At 34.9% G+C, this 18,142-nt stretch overlaps 1 protein-coding gene across 5 annotated transcripts in view; it reads left to right on the top strand.

The window, feature by feature from the left end:
* Window positions 1-18,142, top strand: part of BMPR1B (bone morphogenetic protein receptor type 1B) — a 387,076-nt gene that overhangs the window by 316,851 nt on the left and 52,083 nt on the right. Inside the window, exon 1 of one of the 5 annotated variants that reach the window (XM_006733541.3) lies at window positions 6,172-6,486. The exons of the other annotated variants lie outside the window; for them this stretch is intronic. The gene's annotated coding sequence lies outside the window, so the exon portion shown is untranslated. Of the gene's footprint in view, window positions 1-6,171; window positions 6,487-18,142 lie in introns of those variants that run through there. 5 annotated transcript variants of the gene reach the window in all.

Below are 18,142 nucleotides of genomic sequence, written 5' to 3'. Positions count from 1 at the left end.
AATTCTTTTATTAAGTAAGAATAGAGTTGGAAATAGTTAGAGGTGTAACATGTTACAGGGTTTGCAATATTTTGGTTACCAGAGCAACCATGGCATCTTGCTGCACATGATTCTTTTCTCTAGAAACACCTGCAATCACTCTTTGTTGCCCATCCAGGGAATGCAGTCATGGGAAAAGCAGTCACTGTGCGGCACTGCTATATTATGGTGTTGACTCAGGGTCATTTGCTTCACACTAAATTTCTAATCTAGACAGCTATGTTTGGCTGAGTCTTTTCTAGTGATCTAATTCATTCATCGGTATTCCTTACACAAACATGTCCTGAGAACCTGTGTTTACTGGTTAAGTCTTATTGGTAAATCATCGCTGCGCTGGTTTTTTAAAATAAACCATTCTGGATAGTTTGGAGATTTCGAGTTAGTAGCATAGCTAAGGTTAGAAATCATGATTCTTACACCTGTTTGGAGTCTAGTTATCCTGTTACACATGTGACTTGGCCTATTGTAAGAGTTGGTGCTTGGTTACATGTTTTGTATATAAGTTACTACATTTTGATATAAAGGCACAAGATAAACATGTCAAGTTTTCCTTTCAGTTTTTTTTTCCCTTTCTTTCCAGTACACTCATTTTCTCTTTGTCCTAAGACCTTTCTTCAGCTGGGCTGATCTAGGCTGGGAAAACTACTCTTTGCTCATAACCTGGGAAGGAAAGTATGAAGGCATATCATTCTCTGTGAGAGAGACTGTGGTCCTGGGGGTGCATCTGGGTGTGGGAGAAGAGATGAGGTCCAACAGACAAATGGGGGGAACTCTCCTGAGATGACAAGCAAGGATGAAGGCTCACAAGCAGTGAGGGGGATGTGTTGGGTGGAGGGGGGCAAACAGGGATATTTCACACCTGGTGTTTCCTATCTTCTCAGTGGGAGTGGAAAAGAGGAAAGGAGACATCTGGGCCTTTAAGAATATTGAAGTTTTTGAGAAGCCATTGGGGGGTGGGAGACAAAAAATGAGAAAGGAAAGCAGAAAAGGATCTCGGATCAAAAAGCATATTCTGCGCATATACTCGAATAGAGAGCGAGCCCTGCTCCTGTTTTCCCCGTGTATTGTGGAATCTCATTGGTGAAGGCCTCTGTGTTTGCTGCTACTAAGAAGAAAAGTAAAGCTTAAGGAACTTGGTGGATGTAGATAAGAAATCTATAAGTAAATGTGCCAGCTGCTATCAATACCGCAGCAGAAGTTGAGAGTGCCATGGTGCACCCCACTGAGCATGAGCTCTTGTTCAGGCCATGACTGTTGAGGCACTTGATGATGGACTGAGAAGAAGAAAAAGGGAAAAAAATGTTTTGAATGTTTCTGTTTTTTTCATTGTTAGCTGGAGGGGCAGTTATTCAGTAGTGAGACATTTTTGAGGTTTGGAAAATACTAGAAACCTTTGGCAGGAGGAGACAGGTTTTGTGGCAATGATTTGTTACTTGTGGATCCTCACTCTGGATACGTGTGTGTGTGTGTGTGTGTGTGTGAGAGAGAGAGAGAGAAAGAGAGAGAGAAGAGGAAGGGTTATATAAATACTAAATCTTTTGAATATGATTGACAGTGAATTATTAAGGTCAAAATTGATGTGATTATTCTGAAGCATTAATAAACATAATCAGAAATCTGTGACTATTGGGTCATTTTACTGGCAGGCAGAACTTTTCCAGTCTCGATTGGAACCTAGTCATTCAATGGCAAGAATATTCCGATCACTTCTTTTATTAAAATGAAGAACGTGTCCTGTTTAGGTTGCTGTTTGCATTGAATAGAGGCTTTTTAGCATAAGCACTGGTAGTTGCAGGTCCGAAATGCTACCGCCATCTTTCTGTTTCAGGCTGGTTACATCCAACGGTCAAAATGTAGAATGGTTCTCCCAAGGCCCAGGGGCCATTCATGTGAGCCAGTTACTCTTAAGCATTCGTCACTGATATCCCAACATTTAAGTTTCTTGCGGGTTGTCATAGTTTTCATGATATGACGGAAACCTGTGTGTTGATGTTGACTATTTAATTGTTGCCGTACCTGTTGTATTGTCAGTGAAAGTAGAACAGAAGAAGTGACGTTGGAGAAGAGATTAAAGGTTCGCTGAGAGGTGGTGGAGAGTTTGCTGTTACTAGCAGAGATGCTTTCGAACAATACTGCTAAGGAGTAGATCTAATGAGGTTTGGGATGTTTTTTAAAATTAGTCAGCATTAGTGTGGTGTTCCTTCCGGGAGCGTTTGTAATGCCCACAAGAATGTGTTGGTGGAGGGATCAGATGCCAGGCTGACCTTCAGTTGCTTTCAGAAGTTGACGTAACACACACCTGTGTGTTCTCTTCCCTGACCTCAGAATTGTTTTGAAAAGCTTCTGACATCTGGGAGTGTGAAAGAGAGCAGGTTTCGATTTGTTTTCTGACAAGTAGGAAAAATAAGTTCTAAATGCAGCATTTTACCCGCGTATGGTACTTGTAGTTAAGGGCCTTGATTTACCTGCTGTCCTCGTCAACTGTGGAATCCAAGGTTCCATGATAGATTAGGGTCTTTCTTGAAGCATTTTAACATGCTGGGGGTAGAAATATGTATATTTATTTACATAAAAATGAAAATAAATGTAAAATAGCACTCAGGTTGTGTTTCTTTTCCTCAGGAAGAGTCGTTTAGAAATTCTCTCTCCAAATAGTTAAATTGCTTGTGAGTGGGGAGACGGCTGACAAAGAAAACTGACCTAATTCAGCTTTCCCTTTTATATAGTGATAGGTAAAGCGCTCCTTAATAAACGTACATTTGTTCAACATAAGTATTACCATAAATGCTGTCACTTAAGGGAAAATATCTATCGAGTATCAGTAAATTTACTTTGAACTGGAACGAAACTGCAATAACTTGGGTAACTGAATCAGTTGGCCTTTTAAAATATGTTATATCTTTTATATTTATAGTATAAAATAAAATGGGATCCTGGATTGATTTTTATTAAATTCACAGGTTTTTCTTCTCAAAATTAAGCCTCACTTCATTTGGCCTCAGCAGCTTATTCGTTGCAGTCTATTTAATTGAGTAGCTTCTGCTGTTTATCCTAAAATGCAGATAAATGGCTTTCAGCACACTGTTTATAGTTTAATAGTTCCTGAAGTGAGTCAACATTATCTGCTAGCGTCTACATGTCATAACTAATGATCTCTCTGCTTAGACTTTCTTGCGAGTGAGGAGACACTGAATTCCACAAAGGCAAGAGCCTGGCCCAGTTGGGGCTGGGTGGACTGTTTGGGATGGCACCTACTGGGTAAGGCTTTCTTTCCCCCTTATTGGTATGAAATTGGAAGAGCAATGTTACCTTTACCATAATTTTAGCATGCACAAAGTGCTGTATTCCAAAAGCTGGGGTGAAACTGTTTTAGGAAGTTGCTGTTAGAGGGATGTGTTTTATTTCAGATCCTCTATCTAATTGATAATCAGCACAAGTTTAATACTTTTCTGGTCAGGCTATTTGACTTGATGATAGAGAATGGGAGTCACCAGCAAATTTTCACATTACTATCAAGTAGCTACTGTGGTTTTAGTGATGAAAGAAAATATTTTTTGTCCTCCAAGAAAGATGGAAAGAAAAGAAATAACTTTAATTGTTAAGTAATCATTTATTGTAAGTGGGGCCTATTCATTCTGAAAGATCATCATGCTTTTTCCTTAGGGAAAAGACAAAACAAAACAGTGAACCAGTATGAGACTTTGCTCCTAGTGAGGATCAACAGGTCTGATGACCATAATTGTTAGAGTTGATAAGTTTTACCAATCTCCAACTCATTAAATCATAAGAAGTCTTGCCTTCTCTACTGAATTATTTTCTGGGTTTTTAGGTGGAGAATAGGACATTCTGTAGGTAAACATAGAGAACGGTTTCTTAATAGCTGAAATATCAACTCTTACATTTTGGTAAAATATTTTGTTTGCTCTCATATGCTCTATGAGAATGTGGACAACTTTCTAACTAAACTAATTAAGAGAGCCACTGTTCTTTGCTCCCATACCAGTATGAATCGTCTTGGGGAGCACTTTGGTAATTTAAATAGAACGTAAGCAGGTATAGATTTCTTACCTGCTTATACTGGTTCTGAACTTTAAAATCATATACCCAGCTTATCAAAATATTTCAGGCAAAAAATATAACACACACAGATACCTTATGTCGATGTGATTTAAAAGACAGAATTATCTGAAGAAAGGGTTTATGAGAGGTAATTATTTTTCTTGTAGCCTCCTTGGATTCAGGTTTTTTGTTCTTTTTTGGCTTTTTGTGTGTCATGAGACCCCATACTGATAACTATTTGAAGGAGGAGGAAGGAAGCATTTTGGCCTTAGAATATAGTGTGTGGGTATGTATATTATTAGCATAAATGAGGAGATACAAATTGGATAAAGAAATACAAAGGAAGCAAATTTAAAGGTGCACTTTTCAAAGTCTGGGCCACTGAGTCTTTATACAATTTATACAATTAAAAATTAAAAATAATAAAATTGCTTTTGGAGAATGTTTTGAAAACTGAAGCCATTTGTTTATCAAAAGAGGGACAGCTTGAGCAGTATCAGGCCAGAATGTTCCAATGTGTGCCATACTCAGATTTAAGATAACACAATCATTATAATAACATAGCCTCAGTTCAGATCTTTCCTCAGCGTTTCTGCCCAAAAGTCAACAAGATTTTCCTTTGGCAACCTTATTCCTATAAATCAAACAGAGCAGATGTGGTTCAAAATCTCAGCCTTATTTTAATGGCCAATTAATTCAGAAGAAAAAAATTTTTCATCTTAAAATATTAAAAGTCTGTATGTTGCTAGTCATATACCTACCCAGGACCCAAGTCTACCATCTTGTTTTATTTCGGATGCACAAACTGGATTATGGGAATAGTCAGGAGAAGGTGAATATAACATGTTGTGGCATACCTCCTAGATTTTGGTCCTCCTTCAGCTGGCCCGAGAATGTTACTTGGAACTCTAAATGCAGTATTATCTCTAACCCCAAAGTCTGAATATAAGTCATACGACTTGTCAAATTCTGATTAGAGAGAATGTTTTTATGGACACAGGAATTTTTTTTTTTTACTCTGTTGTTCCTAACATATATCATAGGGAGTTTTTCTAATATTTTTTGTAAACTGCTTGGCTTAGCAGGTAATTAGTATGTAGTCAGGGAAAAAAATAAAACATTAAACATTGTCTTTAATGTGTATATTTAAATTTTAATTTTTTTGAAATGGATATATTTTCTTCATCTCTTCTTGTGCCTATAAATGAATTTTCTGTTTTTATTTTTTAACCATCTGCTATTAAGAAAGGGTATCTGTTTTTTGGGGGTAAGGTTTTAGATTATTTATTTAAAATGGCACAGATACTAGCCTGGGGGCCAGATGGTTTTGTGCTTATATAGAGTGTAAAAGGAAATGGAGTGCAGGCGTTGGTGTGAGGAAACGGTCAGCAGCCCTTTTATGACTAAAGAACAAGAACAACAACAGAAAGTAACTTCTGTTCCACTGTCCGCTACTAGATTTTATGGCTCCTGAGCATCGTGGCCATTTTTTCTTCATCTCTGTGAAGCCACAGTGCCATGTAGACAGCCTTGTGAGTGACATGTGTCTCTTAAATCAGTTTGGACTTGCTAGTAATTTTATGCTGGGTAAAATAAATATTTTATGCTGCTTTAACCATACATGGTGAATAGGATAGTTATGTCTTAAATACAGATTTTATATCAAAAATGTTAATACGTCAAACGATATGTGGATTTAATAAAAAGAAAAAATTCATGGCAGGCATTTGGTTTTCAGGTTTCCCAACATTTTGGAAGGTTCCCAACTATAAGAGGACTTTGACTTCTAGGTTTGGTAAACCTCTTTAAAGAAAGATGTAAAAATGTTTACGTACCTGATCAGTTTGTGAAGTTGTGCTTATTTTAAAATAAACTTAAGAATTGCACATTTAAGTACCATTCAGAATGGCAGAAGGGAAATATCAAAAATAGATTTCTAGATATTTAAATGTCCTATATTTTTCTGCCTTGCTTATAATCAGAGGCAGCTTTTAACCATCTGGAAATGATATGTAATACACTGTGGTCAGTGACTTTTTTTCTTTTCTTTCTTTTTATTTATTTTTTTTTGATTCTGAGGTTTCCTTTCTCTTTTACCTTTCCACTGTCATATGCCATGTATCCTGAGCATAGCTCAATGCCTGACTGGAATAATCTCTCTTGCCAGCTTATAATCAAAGGGAGGACTGAAAAAACAGCTGAGCTGATTTAGGCAACCACAGTCTGGACTGCATTTCTTAACTGCTGAATAACACATCACAGGTGCAGGATTAGTGCTGCCTGCGGTGCTGGTCTTTTTAGTGGAAACCCCTAGCAATTCTGTGCCGCCTCCTCATGTCTCATCCCGGGGAACCTGGCAACCATCTATCAAGCGTACAGAAATCAAAAGTGAGTAGTGGGAGAAGCTTTATGTCTCAGAACCTGTTGTTGCCCTCCAAAAATTGTTTGCAAGACCAGTGAAGCCTATTCCAGCACCAGAAAAGATGACAGAACTTAATCGTTCTTGGCATAGAGGGTGTCTAGAATAGAGCAGTTCAGGGGGTTCAAAAATTTTCTGCACAAAAATCACATGTCAAGAAAATGCAGTTTAGCTTAGCCCTCCCAGGAGTGTATAATTTAGGTTACTTTTAACTATGAAAAATTTTACATGTGTCTTGTGCTGTATATGTGTTGGAGTGGGGTGTGTGTGTGTTTACCCTTACATGTTTTCCAACACTTGTCATGGTTAGAATCAAGTGCTGGGGTTGTGGAAAGTCCTTGTGGTGTAATTTAATTGTTCGTAGTTTTGACACCGGGAATTCTTCTGTTCTCTCTGACATGTAACTCTGAATTCGTAGGTTATAAAAGTCAAGGTTGCTTTCTTCCAAAGAGGGTTTTTGAAAAAATGCCAAGACTATGTTAAAAGTATTAATTATGCATTTGAATATTAGCACACATGAATGTTTTGAAAGTGTAGTTACTGAGTCACTTACTTTTGATCAGGAATGTTATAAATTCTTTTAGCAAGGTAGACATTCAGAAACAAAGGCAAGGATATTTTAGTAATTCGTGTCAGTTTTGTTATCTATCTCAGAAGACATTGTTATGAAGCATACGCATCAATGTAAACAAAGCTATGTACATAGCACTGCAGCGTTTGAACGGTGTTGTTTCTTCACAGTTTTACTCTTAAAACTAGGAGGGCTTTCTAGTATTGAGATTTTGTTTTAATACATTTTGTTGCTGGCACCATCATTCCATATTGTGCCACCAGAGATAAACCTTTAAGGTTATTGCTGATGATAGTAGCTGGTAATAGTGCGTTCTAAGTTAAGATTTAAAAATATAAATATGTGGAGTCTCTATGTTTTATACCTCAAATATTTAAACATTTGAAATAGCGATGTATTTGTATTTTTAGGTCAATATGCACCTAATTATTCAATTAGAGGTTACAGAAAGGATTAGAAACAAAGAGATCCTAAATGCTTTCCAGGTTTTTTTCTTTGGGGAGAAAGAATAGCATGAACATGGTGATTTGGTTTCTTTCTAAAGCCTTCATTGTGACTTTTCTTCTTTACCTATATAAGTCTGTGCAAAGTAGTTTTACACATCAAGCTGTCTTGGGAGTGCTTATGCAGAGTAAGTGTTGGTGTGGTGGCAAGTCGAACATCGACTTTGATTAGCCTCAGAATTCTGTGGAGCAGAGCATTCGTAGGAGTCACTGAATAAAACCATAACTCCTGGTGTGGAAATCTGCCAAGTTCAGGTTGACTCTCTGACATTATTGCCACGGGGACTGTGATTCAGTTTCTTAGCCAACAATATGGATCTAAACAGAGATAAAATACACAGATACTTTTAATTTTTAAACCATACTATCAGCTGTGATTATGCTATTTTATGGATATAGATTGTTTGATGTTAAATTATTTTTAAACATAGTGGTTACTTGCTTGTCATGTTCATCACTTCTTGTATTGATACTTTTATTAAGATACCTTTAACCATGTTATAGCTTTGAGTATATTCAAAGATTTTTAATTTATTTGAACATGTTGTTTGAGTTTCTCTAAATTCAAAAGCCTATTAAGACCTGAGAGAAAGGCCAACTGCCGTTTTACCCTTAAAGAGTATATATGTGATGTCCAAAGAACTAAACTCAATCATAATCACTTATTGTGTTTACTCAGGCTCATAACTCTGCATTAATTACCTACCAAACAAATAAATATAAATGGATATGTGGTCTGTTCACATTTATATAATATTTAATCCTTTCATGATTAGCTGAAGTCATAATCTAACATCCCATAAAATAAAATACTTGAATGATTGAAGCTTTCACTTTTTAATCCAGATGTTTTGGGATCTCTTGGCAGGGCTTTTATGATGTAAAATGTTGAAAACATGATTATCCTACAGAGCCTGAGTGATGTGGTAATGTGGATGTGTGAGTGTGGTGAAAAGAGAAACAATTGCCAGTAAATGGAAACATGTAGAAATATTTTATGATAAAAGCCCTAGCTTCTGTAGAGAGCCAGCACATCTCTAACATTTTTAAACTAATGTGTTTTCTTGGGCGCCTGGGTGGCTCAGATGGTTAAGTGTCTGCCTTCGGCTCAGGTCATGATCCTGGGGTCCTGGGATCGAGTCCCGCATCGGGCTCCCTGCTAGGCGGGGAGCCTGCTTCTTCCTCTGCCTCTGCCTCTCTCTCTCTCTCTCTGACTCTCATGAATAAATAAATAAAACATTAAAAAAAATAAACTAATGTGTTTTCTTAACCTACTCAATAGTGTCAACAATAAACCACGGAAATGAAAACCTCTCAGTGTCCCTGATTTTAGTGCTTACGTTTTCTGTAAAAGATATTGGTTCATTACTGCCACCCATAGTCATCTTCCCTCCTGTGCACTCCTACCTAGGACTGACTTATATTTGACAGTTACATGTGGCATTATGACATCTATTTGATTGTTTTCATATACTGTTTTTTGGTTTTCCATATGTGGTTGATTTGTCTTACCATGTTCCACGTGTAGTTGATTTGTCTCACCAGCAAGATTGTTATTTTACTGGTGGCACTTCAGGTGCTCTGGGCCATTGTGTTTTGTGAATGGAATGGATTTAGTGATTATTTGCTAAATAAATTAATGTGCAACAAGAAAAAGAAAAATTAATAACAGTGTATTAGTTGGCCTTACACAAATTTTCAATGTTTCTTAAATCCCTAACTATATTTTATAGACTTTTTGCTCGCAGTGATGAATCTAGAAAGAAAGAGAAACTAAAAGTAAGTAAAATGAAGCAAAGGAAAGGGGAATTGAAGAGGGATAGAGAGTCAGAGTGAGAGAAAGAGGATGGGGCGAGAAGGAAAAGAAAAATAGCATAGGAGATGAAGGAGTAGGGGAAAGGAATGAAAAAATTTGAGATAGGGAGAGAAAAATCTGAAGAATGAACACACAAAAATTGAATAGTAAGCTTAAGCAGCACAGCACATGACAGCGATTTACTAATATCACTCCTTCTGCTTGCAAGGAACTATGACAAGTCTTTGCTTGGAACACCTCATCCAGTCCTCACAGCAAACTGGTGAGGCAGCTGCTCCCTGCATCCTGTGTGGGAAGGTGCAGGGATTGGCAAAGGGCCCAGAGCAAGGGAACAGCTGAGCTGGGGCTTGAGCTATTTTGTCTGTTTTATCCTCTGTCTTGGTCAAGTCTGGGCCCACTGCTTTGGTGACCATACCTGATACTGGTTTCTCACCTGACATTCCATACCCACCCCCCCCACCATAGCATGCCCAGGAACTTACCACAGAATCTTACCTTTGTCCCTCTGTCCTCTGACCTCGGAGACTCTTGAAGCAGAAAGATTCATGTGCAGGTAACATTACAGTTAATAAGAGAAAGTTTACTCTTCCCATAAAATATATGTGATTTTGCTTTGCATTTTGAATCAGACTTGTATTTGTATTTTGTTACTTTTTAAGAATTTAGGCACGTAGTCCAACTTTTTATTAATGACTGGGTTTCATTTTGTTCATATATATTTTTTCTAAGTTTTTTTGCAGACAACTTAGACAATTTATCTGAAAATGGCTTCATAGAAGAAAAGATGGTTAGGCAGTGAAAATTGAGGTCAGGCCTTTGAACTCAATAAACTTACTAGACAGTAAATTAAATCACTGAACTGAGTTAAAGGATTCAAGGTTTAAATGATGAAAATAAAAATTAGTTATCTATTTAAACACATTATTTGAGATCACCAGAAGTTATTTTAAAGATTAATATTGTTTTTAAGCTCTGATTCAAGATTTATTCCTATGTATCATAAACTTTTGTTTTAACCAATGTGTTTAAACCAGTTTTGTTTGAGAAAGGCAATGGGCATTGAGTCACATTATTTATTATCATAACAACGTGGATAGGAGTAGGATAGATCATTCCCAAAGCACTGCTCACTAGTTCAGTACTTTCGTTTCTTCATTAATCTTTTTATCCAAGATACTGAAAGTACACACTTGTGTGATAGGAATTTCAATGTCTCTTCTTGCTCCTCCTGTCCTCTGGTGAAGATGGAGTAGAACAGGGATGACACTTAAAATTTTGTTAATTTTTGAGACATTCAGAGAGCTAAAAAAATAAAATAAAATAAAAAAGAAAATAAGGAGAAAGATTACTAGTAGGTCCTGTGGCACAAAATAATCATATGTCATCTTTCAAGGAGTTTTGAAGAGTCAAATTCAATTCTCATTGTGATGTGTATTACAATTTAAGTTTCCTTGATTAGATCTCTATTGTTCATAAAGATTGTTTTGTGTTTTAATGTGACAGTGAATTCTGATATTCTCTTCACTATGACATATGTAACAGTCTTTTATATTACAAACTTAAAATGTTTTATTTGTGCTATTTTTGAAATGATAAGAACGTTACTGAGAAAAAAATTTAAACCAAATGTAGTTAAAATATACTTCAGGATACAATGGATGAATATGGAAGTTAAAATTTATTTGTTGGAGAGTTGTACTATTGTAAATTCTTTTTTTTTTTTACATTTACTTTTGTTCTGTGTTTTCTGATTTTTTTGTAAAAATCTTGTTTTGTTTTTCTGTAAAAATCGTAAGAGCATACAGTAATATAAAATAATATAGAAATATTTTAAAAATAATTGAATTACTAAACATATACGTAAAAAAATGAGTTATTGTGAGGTGTTTATACCAAGTTACCAGCTAATAATTGTCCACTGATCCCAAACAAGTACTTTAAAGAAACTCTTCGTAACACTGCCTTATTTCCTAAATTATGCAAGAAGAGATGCCACAGAAAACTTTATTTAAAAATTTTTTTCTCAGTAACGTTCTTATCATTTCAAAAATAGCACAAATAAAACATTTTAAATTTGTAATATAAAAGACTGTTTCATACGTCATAGTGAGAATATCACAGAAAACTTATATATAACTATATACAAATATACAAAATAGCTGAAAACATGTATATAACTAGAACATATATCCAAGTTAAAGATATTCAAGATATTCAAGAAAAATAACTTCCTATTTAAGCTTTGTAATTGAATGGAAGTCACATACTATTGCATGATGATCATTAGGTTATTTCATGAAGTTTGATTAATTTGCCTGAAAATCTATAAATCTGTCTCTTAGGTCTGAAAGTCATAAGGAATATAAATATAATTTAGTTGTGATTCATTAAAACATACAAACATGCAAACATATGTTTTGAAGTCATCTTGTGGTTCATTTGCTCCCTAAAAATCTCATGATCTTCTGAAAAAAATGAAAACAAATTTTAGATTGGCTTCCACAGTCCTAGTATTTATTATCATGGTAATTTCGATAGTTAACTACTTGAGTTAAATATAATGGAACCAGCTATGCCAAGCAGACAGCATTTGAAGTGTCTGGATTCACACTGTTAAGCTCAAGATTGGTATTAGAGAGACAGAGACAGAGGAAAGGGGAGGATAGGGGGAGAAAGGAAAGTGAAAAATGGAATGAGCTTCTAAAGAGTGATTTATTCAGTGAAGTGTTCTAAGAAATTTCTCGAAGTCGGACTTTTTCCATTTTTCCCCTTACATTTTTCTGTCAGGTTTATTTATAATTGTTACTAAATATATATAAAAAAAAACACCATAATTGGCTGGAAAGCTATTGGTAAGAAATGATCACTTTTGTTGAAATTCTATTCAACTTAAGTAGAAGCTGTTAACTATTTAGCTTTCCTTAGTAGAAATTTTTTTTTACAGATTTAACCTGTTGATTTAGAAAATACGATGTATTAAGTTATACTTGATGTTTCTTTAATGGTTAGTTATCTTTCAATTGCTTTCAATGATTATCTTATATAAAATTTAGTACAAAATCAAAGTGAGGATCTAATTAATAAAGATCTTACATTATTTGAATGAGCTGACTAATCAAACTTTATTATCTCTTGAAGTCTACCTTTTTCCTATTTCAAATGGAGGGATACTAGAAATATAATAAATATAATGAAATATAAAAAAATATAATTTTATAATTGTCTTAATCAGACATCTAATATTTGGGATAAATCTTCGTGATTGCTATTCTGTTGTTTATCTGGATGTTCACATTTATCATAAATATGTATCTTTGTCTTTTCTTCTAATTCTTATTTCAGCATCATTATTATCTGGCTAAATTCATGTTTTTATAAAATCATTATTCTTTGTGTGTTCATGTAATTGTGCTTCTTATGCGTTAGTTGATGTGTTCTGTTTGGTTTTTGTTCCAAAATGCCTGGCTTTTGTTTTTGAGGCTGGCTTGATTTTGCACGAATTTAGTATGGCTTTATATGAAAGTTACTTTTTAAAAAATAAATCCCTTTTCATAATGATAACAGTAGATAAAACAGTCCAGTTTCTTACTGTCTCTTTTTCTCAAATGGGAACTGGCTATGAAGAAGATCTTAATCAGTAATTAAAAACCCCCCAACAAACAGAAGCCCAGGACTAGATAACTTCACTGGTGAATTCTACCAAACAATCAAAGAAGAATTAATACCAATTCTTCTCAAACTCTTCCAAAAAACAGAAGAGGAGGGAACACATTCAAACTCATTTTATGAGACCAGCAGTACCCTGATACCAAAACCAGACAAGGAAACCAGAAGAAAAGAAAATTATGAATAAATATCCCTGATGAACACGGATGCAAAAATCCTCAGCAAAATATTTGCAGACTGAATACAACACATTAAAAGTATCATTCACCATGATGAAGTGGAATTTATTCCAGGGATATAAGGATGGTTCAACATCCACAAATTAATCAATGTGATACACCATATTAACAAAAGGAAGGATAAAAATCATATGATCAACTCAATGGATACAGAAAAAGCACTTGACAAAAATCAACATCCATTTATAATAAAAAACTCTTGACAAAGAAGGTATAGAGGAAATTCACCTCAAAATAATAAAGACCATCTACAAGAAGCCCACAGCTAACATTAGATTCAGTAGTGAAAAGCTGGTAGCTTTTCTTCTAAGATCAGAATAAGACAGGGATGCCCACTCTCACCACTTTTATTCAACATGGTATTGGAAATCCTAGCCAGAACAATTAGATAAGAAAAAGAAATAAAAGAGATCCATACTGGAAAGAAAGAAGTAAAGATACTACAGTTTACAGAGGCTAAGGACTCCACCAAAAAACATTAGAACTGGTAAATTAAATCCAGTAAAGTTGCAGGATATAAAATCAATATATAGAAATCTGTTGCAATGAAATATCAAAAAGAAAAATTAAGAACATAGTCTCATTTACAAGTGTATCAAAAACAATAAGATACCTAGGAATAAATTTAACCAAGGAGATGAAAGATCTATGCACTAAAAACTATAAGACATTGGATGAAAGAATTGACACAAATAAATGGAAAAATATTTCATGGTCACAAATTGTAAGAATTAATATTGTTAAAATGTTCATACCACCCAAAGCAATCTACAGATTCAGTGCAAACCCCATCAAAATTCCGGTGGCATACAATTCTAAAATTTTTGTGGAGCCATGAAAGACACCAAATAGCCAAAGTAGTCTTGAGAAAGAAGAACAAAGCTGGAGGCATCATGCTCCCTGATTTCAAACTATAGTTGACCCTTTAACAATGTGGGGTTTAGGGGTGCTTGTCCCCCATGAAGTCAACAATTCACTTATAACTTTTTACTCCCCCTAAACTAATAACCTACTGTTGACTGGAAGCCTTACTGATAACATAAACAGTTGATTAACACATATTTGTATGTAATATGTATTATATACTGTAATCTTACAATAAAATAAGCTAGAAAAAGAAAATGTTATTTTAAAAAATCATAAGGAAGAGAAAATACATTTACAGTGCTGTACTGTATTTATCGAAAAGAACCTACCTATAAAATCTGCACAGTTCATACCAGTATTGTTCAACTATATATTACAAAACTATAGTAATCGTAACAGTATGGTATTGGCATAAAAACAGACACATAGATTGATAGAACAGAGAGCCTAGAAATAAACCCATGCATACATGGTCAATTAACTTATGACAAAGGAGCCAAGAATATATAAAGTAGGAAAAGGACAGTTTCTTCAGTTAATGGTGTTGGGAAAACTCAGCCACTGTCTTCTACCATACACAAAAATTTACTCAAAATGGATTAAAACCTTGATCTTAAGACTGGTAACTGTAAAACTCCTAGGAGAAAACATAGGCATAGGCTCCTTGATATTAGTCTTGGTGATGATTTTTTGGATCTGACCCCAAAAACAAAGGCAACTAAAGCAAAAAAATAAACAAGTGGGACTATATCTCAAACTGAAAAGCTTCTGCACCCAAAAGGAAATCATTGATAAAATTAAAAAGACAACCTACTAAGTGGGAGAAAATATTTGCAGATCATACATCTGATAAGGGATATATCTTTATATATCAGAATGTATAAAGAACTCATACAAATCATTTTTTTTTTAAAGATTTTATTTATTTATTTGAGAGAGACAGAATGAGAGACAGAGAGCAGGAGAGGGAGGAGGGTCAGAGGGAGAAGCGGACTCCCCGCTGAGCAGGGAGCCTGATGCGGGACTCGATCCCGGGACTCCAGGATCATGACCTGAGCTGAAGGCAGTCGCTTAACCAACTGAGCCACCCAGGCGCCCCTCATACAAATCAATAGTAAAAATAAATGATTTGAAAATGGGCAGAGGATCTGAATTGATGCTTTTCCAAAGACATAGAGATGCCAAACAGGTACATGGAAAGATGCTCAACTTTATTAATCATCAGGGAAATACAACACAAAATGAGATTTTACATCACACCCGTTAGAATGGTTATTATCAAAGAAAGAAACAAACAACGTATAAATGCTGGCAAGGATGTGGGGAAAGGGGAACCCTTGGGCCCTATTGTTGGGAATCTAAAGTGGTGCAACTGCTATGGAAAACAGTATGGAGGTTCCTCAACATTAAAAAACCCTACCATATTATCCAGCAATTTCACTTCTGGATATTTACCCAAAGAAAAATGAAAATACTTAACTTGAAAAGATAGATGCACCCCATCTTCATTGCTGCATTATTTATAATAGCCGAGATATGGAAACAACTTAAGCGTCCATCAATGGATGAATGGATAAAAAATGTGGTATATAAATACACACTGAAATAGTATTAGTCATAAAAAGAAGGAAATTTTGCCATTTGTGGCAGCATAGATGGACCTTGAGGCCATTATGTTAACGTGAAATAAGACAGAGAAAGACAAATACCATATGGTCTCACTTATATGTGGAGGCTTACAAAACAATACAAAACAAAGAAGTCAGGCTCATTGATAAAACAGATTGTTGGTTGCTAGAGGCAGGGGAGGGGAGTGGGCGAAATGGCTGAAGAGAGTCAAAAGGTATAAACTTCCACTTATAAAATTAGTCATGGGAATTTAATGTGCAGCATGACACTATGATATCGTTACACAGTTAATATGTAATACAGTTAACAATACTATCTTGCATTTTGAAAATTGCTAAGAGAGATCTTAAAAGTTCTCATCATAAGAAAAAAAAACCAATGCATGGTGATGGATGTTAATTAGACTTATTGTGATGATCTGTTGCAATATACACACATAGCGAATCATCATATTGTCCACCTGGAACTTATATAATGTTGAATGTCAGTTATATCTCAATAAGAAAAAGATCTTATAATTTGTCTTTTTAACAGTGTTCTTAGATTTTAAGATGAGTCTAATCAGATCGTTCTGCTAATCATTTCATCATTCTGCTGCTGATGCTTCTATTAACCTCCAAATTATCACTCAATTATTTTATCTCACGACGAGAAATATTGTGTGATAATGAATTTCATTTCACGGGGAGTTAAACACATATAGATTAATTGACTCCTAAGTAGCAGTTGCATGCTTTTATATAAATTACTCTCTTGATTTGATTATTTTGGCAAAAGCAAGTGAAGAAGTGTCCCCTTGTCTCATTTGCATTTAACCATTCATTTCTTTAATAATGCTAATTAAAGAAATCATTTTATGATCTCACCACTTTTACGTGTATAGGTTACATTGTATGAATGCAACCTTACATGCTTATTCAGGATCTGATCTGGTAACTCACTTTATAGAAATGGTATCTCTATTATGAGCTAGCAATATTTTTTTTCTCCTTTTTTTTGTTCTTGAGGAATGTTTCTGGTAAAATGACATACATTCTGACTACATGTTAGTATGTTAAGTATTTTAGAAAGATTATGGAGCACTATTTCATCCGTATTTATATAGAAAGTATGGTTTTTAACTGATTTGTCCAGCGTTTGAGAGCCAGGAGTTGACTAAAACTTGCTTGGAGCTAGTAGACTCAGGTATCTTTCCATATTAATAACTGAAATAGTTAACTTAGAATGTTCTACAGAATACCTCAAAATAGATTGTTGATTACTTGCCATATAAACTGAGGCACACACATATACAAACACATAAAATATGGGAAACCATAGTGGATTTAGTGTTACCGCCAAGCCAACGTTCATTGGTTCGGTGGTGTATCCCATAATGAAGATTATCTAGGGAAGTTTCTTCTTCCTTGCTGGATTTTCTTTTTTGATTGCCTGAGTTTTCCTTGTTCACTGATGTTCTTTATTCCACATCAGGATATGAGACTAATTACTTCCTGTTTTGAAGTGAGAAACAATCTGCAAATGCATTTAAATAGCTCCAATTACTATCTATAGCTACGCCATAGATCCATGCTGATGTAAAAACACATATCATGGTTCATTTGAATGCAAGCTATGAAAAATTTTGTGATGCAGAATTAGTAGTTCTTGACAGAGGTAATTAAATTTTCCACAAGAACTAAGATCTTCATACATTTCCTCAATATCCATATAGATGTGAATCTTTCATTTTTATCACACACGCACAGACTACAGAGGATTTATCATATGAGATACCTTATTTCAAAACCTATTTTTTTTTTTAACATAAAGAGGCTGGCTTATTTTTTCTTAAAGTATCCTTCCAATTTCTCCTGTTTACTAGCAAGTATACCTGTTCCTTTTTACATTCTTTCTTTTTGTATTTTTCTCCGTTTCTCTAAACAGGTAATTGTATGGCTACCTCTTGATTATTCAATTTTAGGCATTACCTTTGATTTTCCACTTTTGAAGCTTTACCACTCTCTCCCCCACTATATACATATCTCCATCCGCTGTGCTATATGTATAGAAGTTAAAACCTTATCTGTTTCCTTAGATTCCTGTATTTCCATCACAAATTAATTTCCTAACTCTTAATCAGTTTAAATTTAAAATACCTGAGTGATTTTATTAATTTTAACTTTTTGGACCTCTGTCTCCCAGAATTTTTTGACCTGCCTTCAGTCAGGTCTGGTCGTTCTTTCGGTCCAGTCATAGTTTTCATCTTACTATCCATGTTTACCATTATCTTGAGAGGATGCTTCACTTTTCTCTTGGGTTGGATCTCCCATAGCAGAAACTCATTTCTTCTGT

The sequence above is a fragment of the Leptonychotes weddellii genome, chromosome 2, assembly GCF_054177405.1.
Source record: "Leptonychotes weddellii isolate Sample4059 chromosome 2, ASM5417740v2, whole genome shotgun sequence".
NCBI classification, from domain to species: Eukaryota; Metazoa; Chordata; class Mammalia; order Carnivora; family Phocidae; genus Leptonychotes; species Leptonychotes weddellii.
Note: the sequence above shows the minus strand (reverse complement) of the source record. Positions and strands in the feature narration are given on the sequence as shown.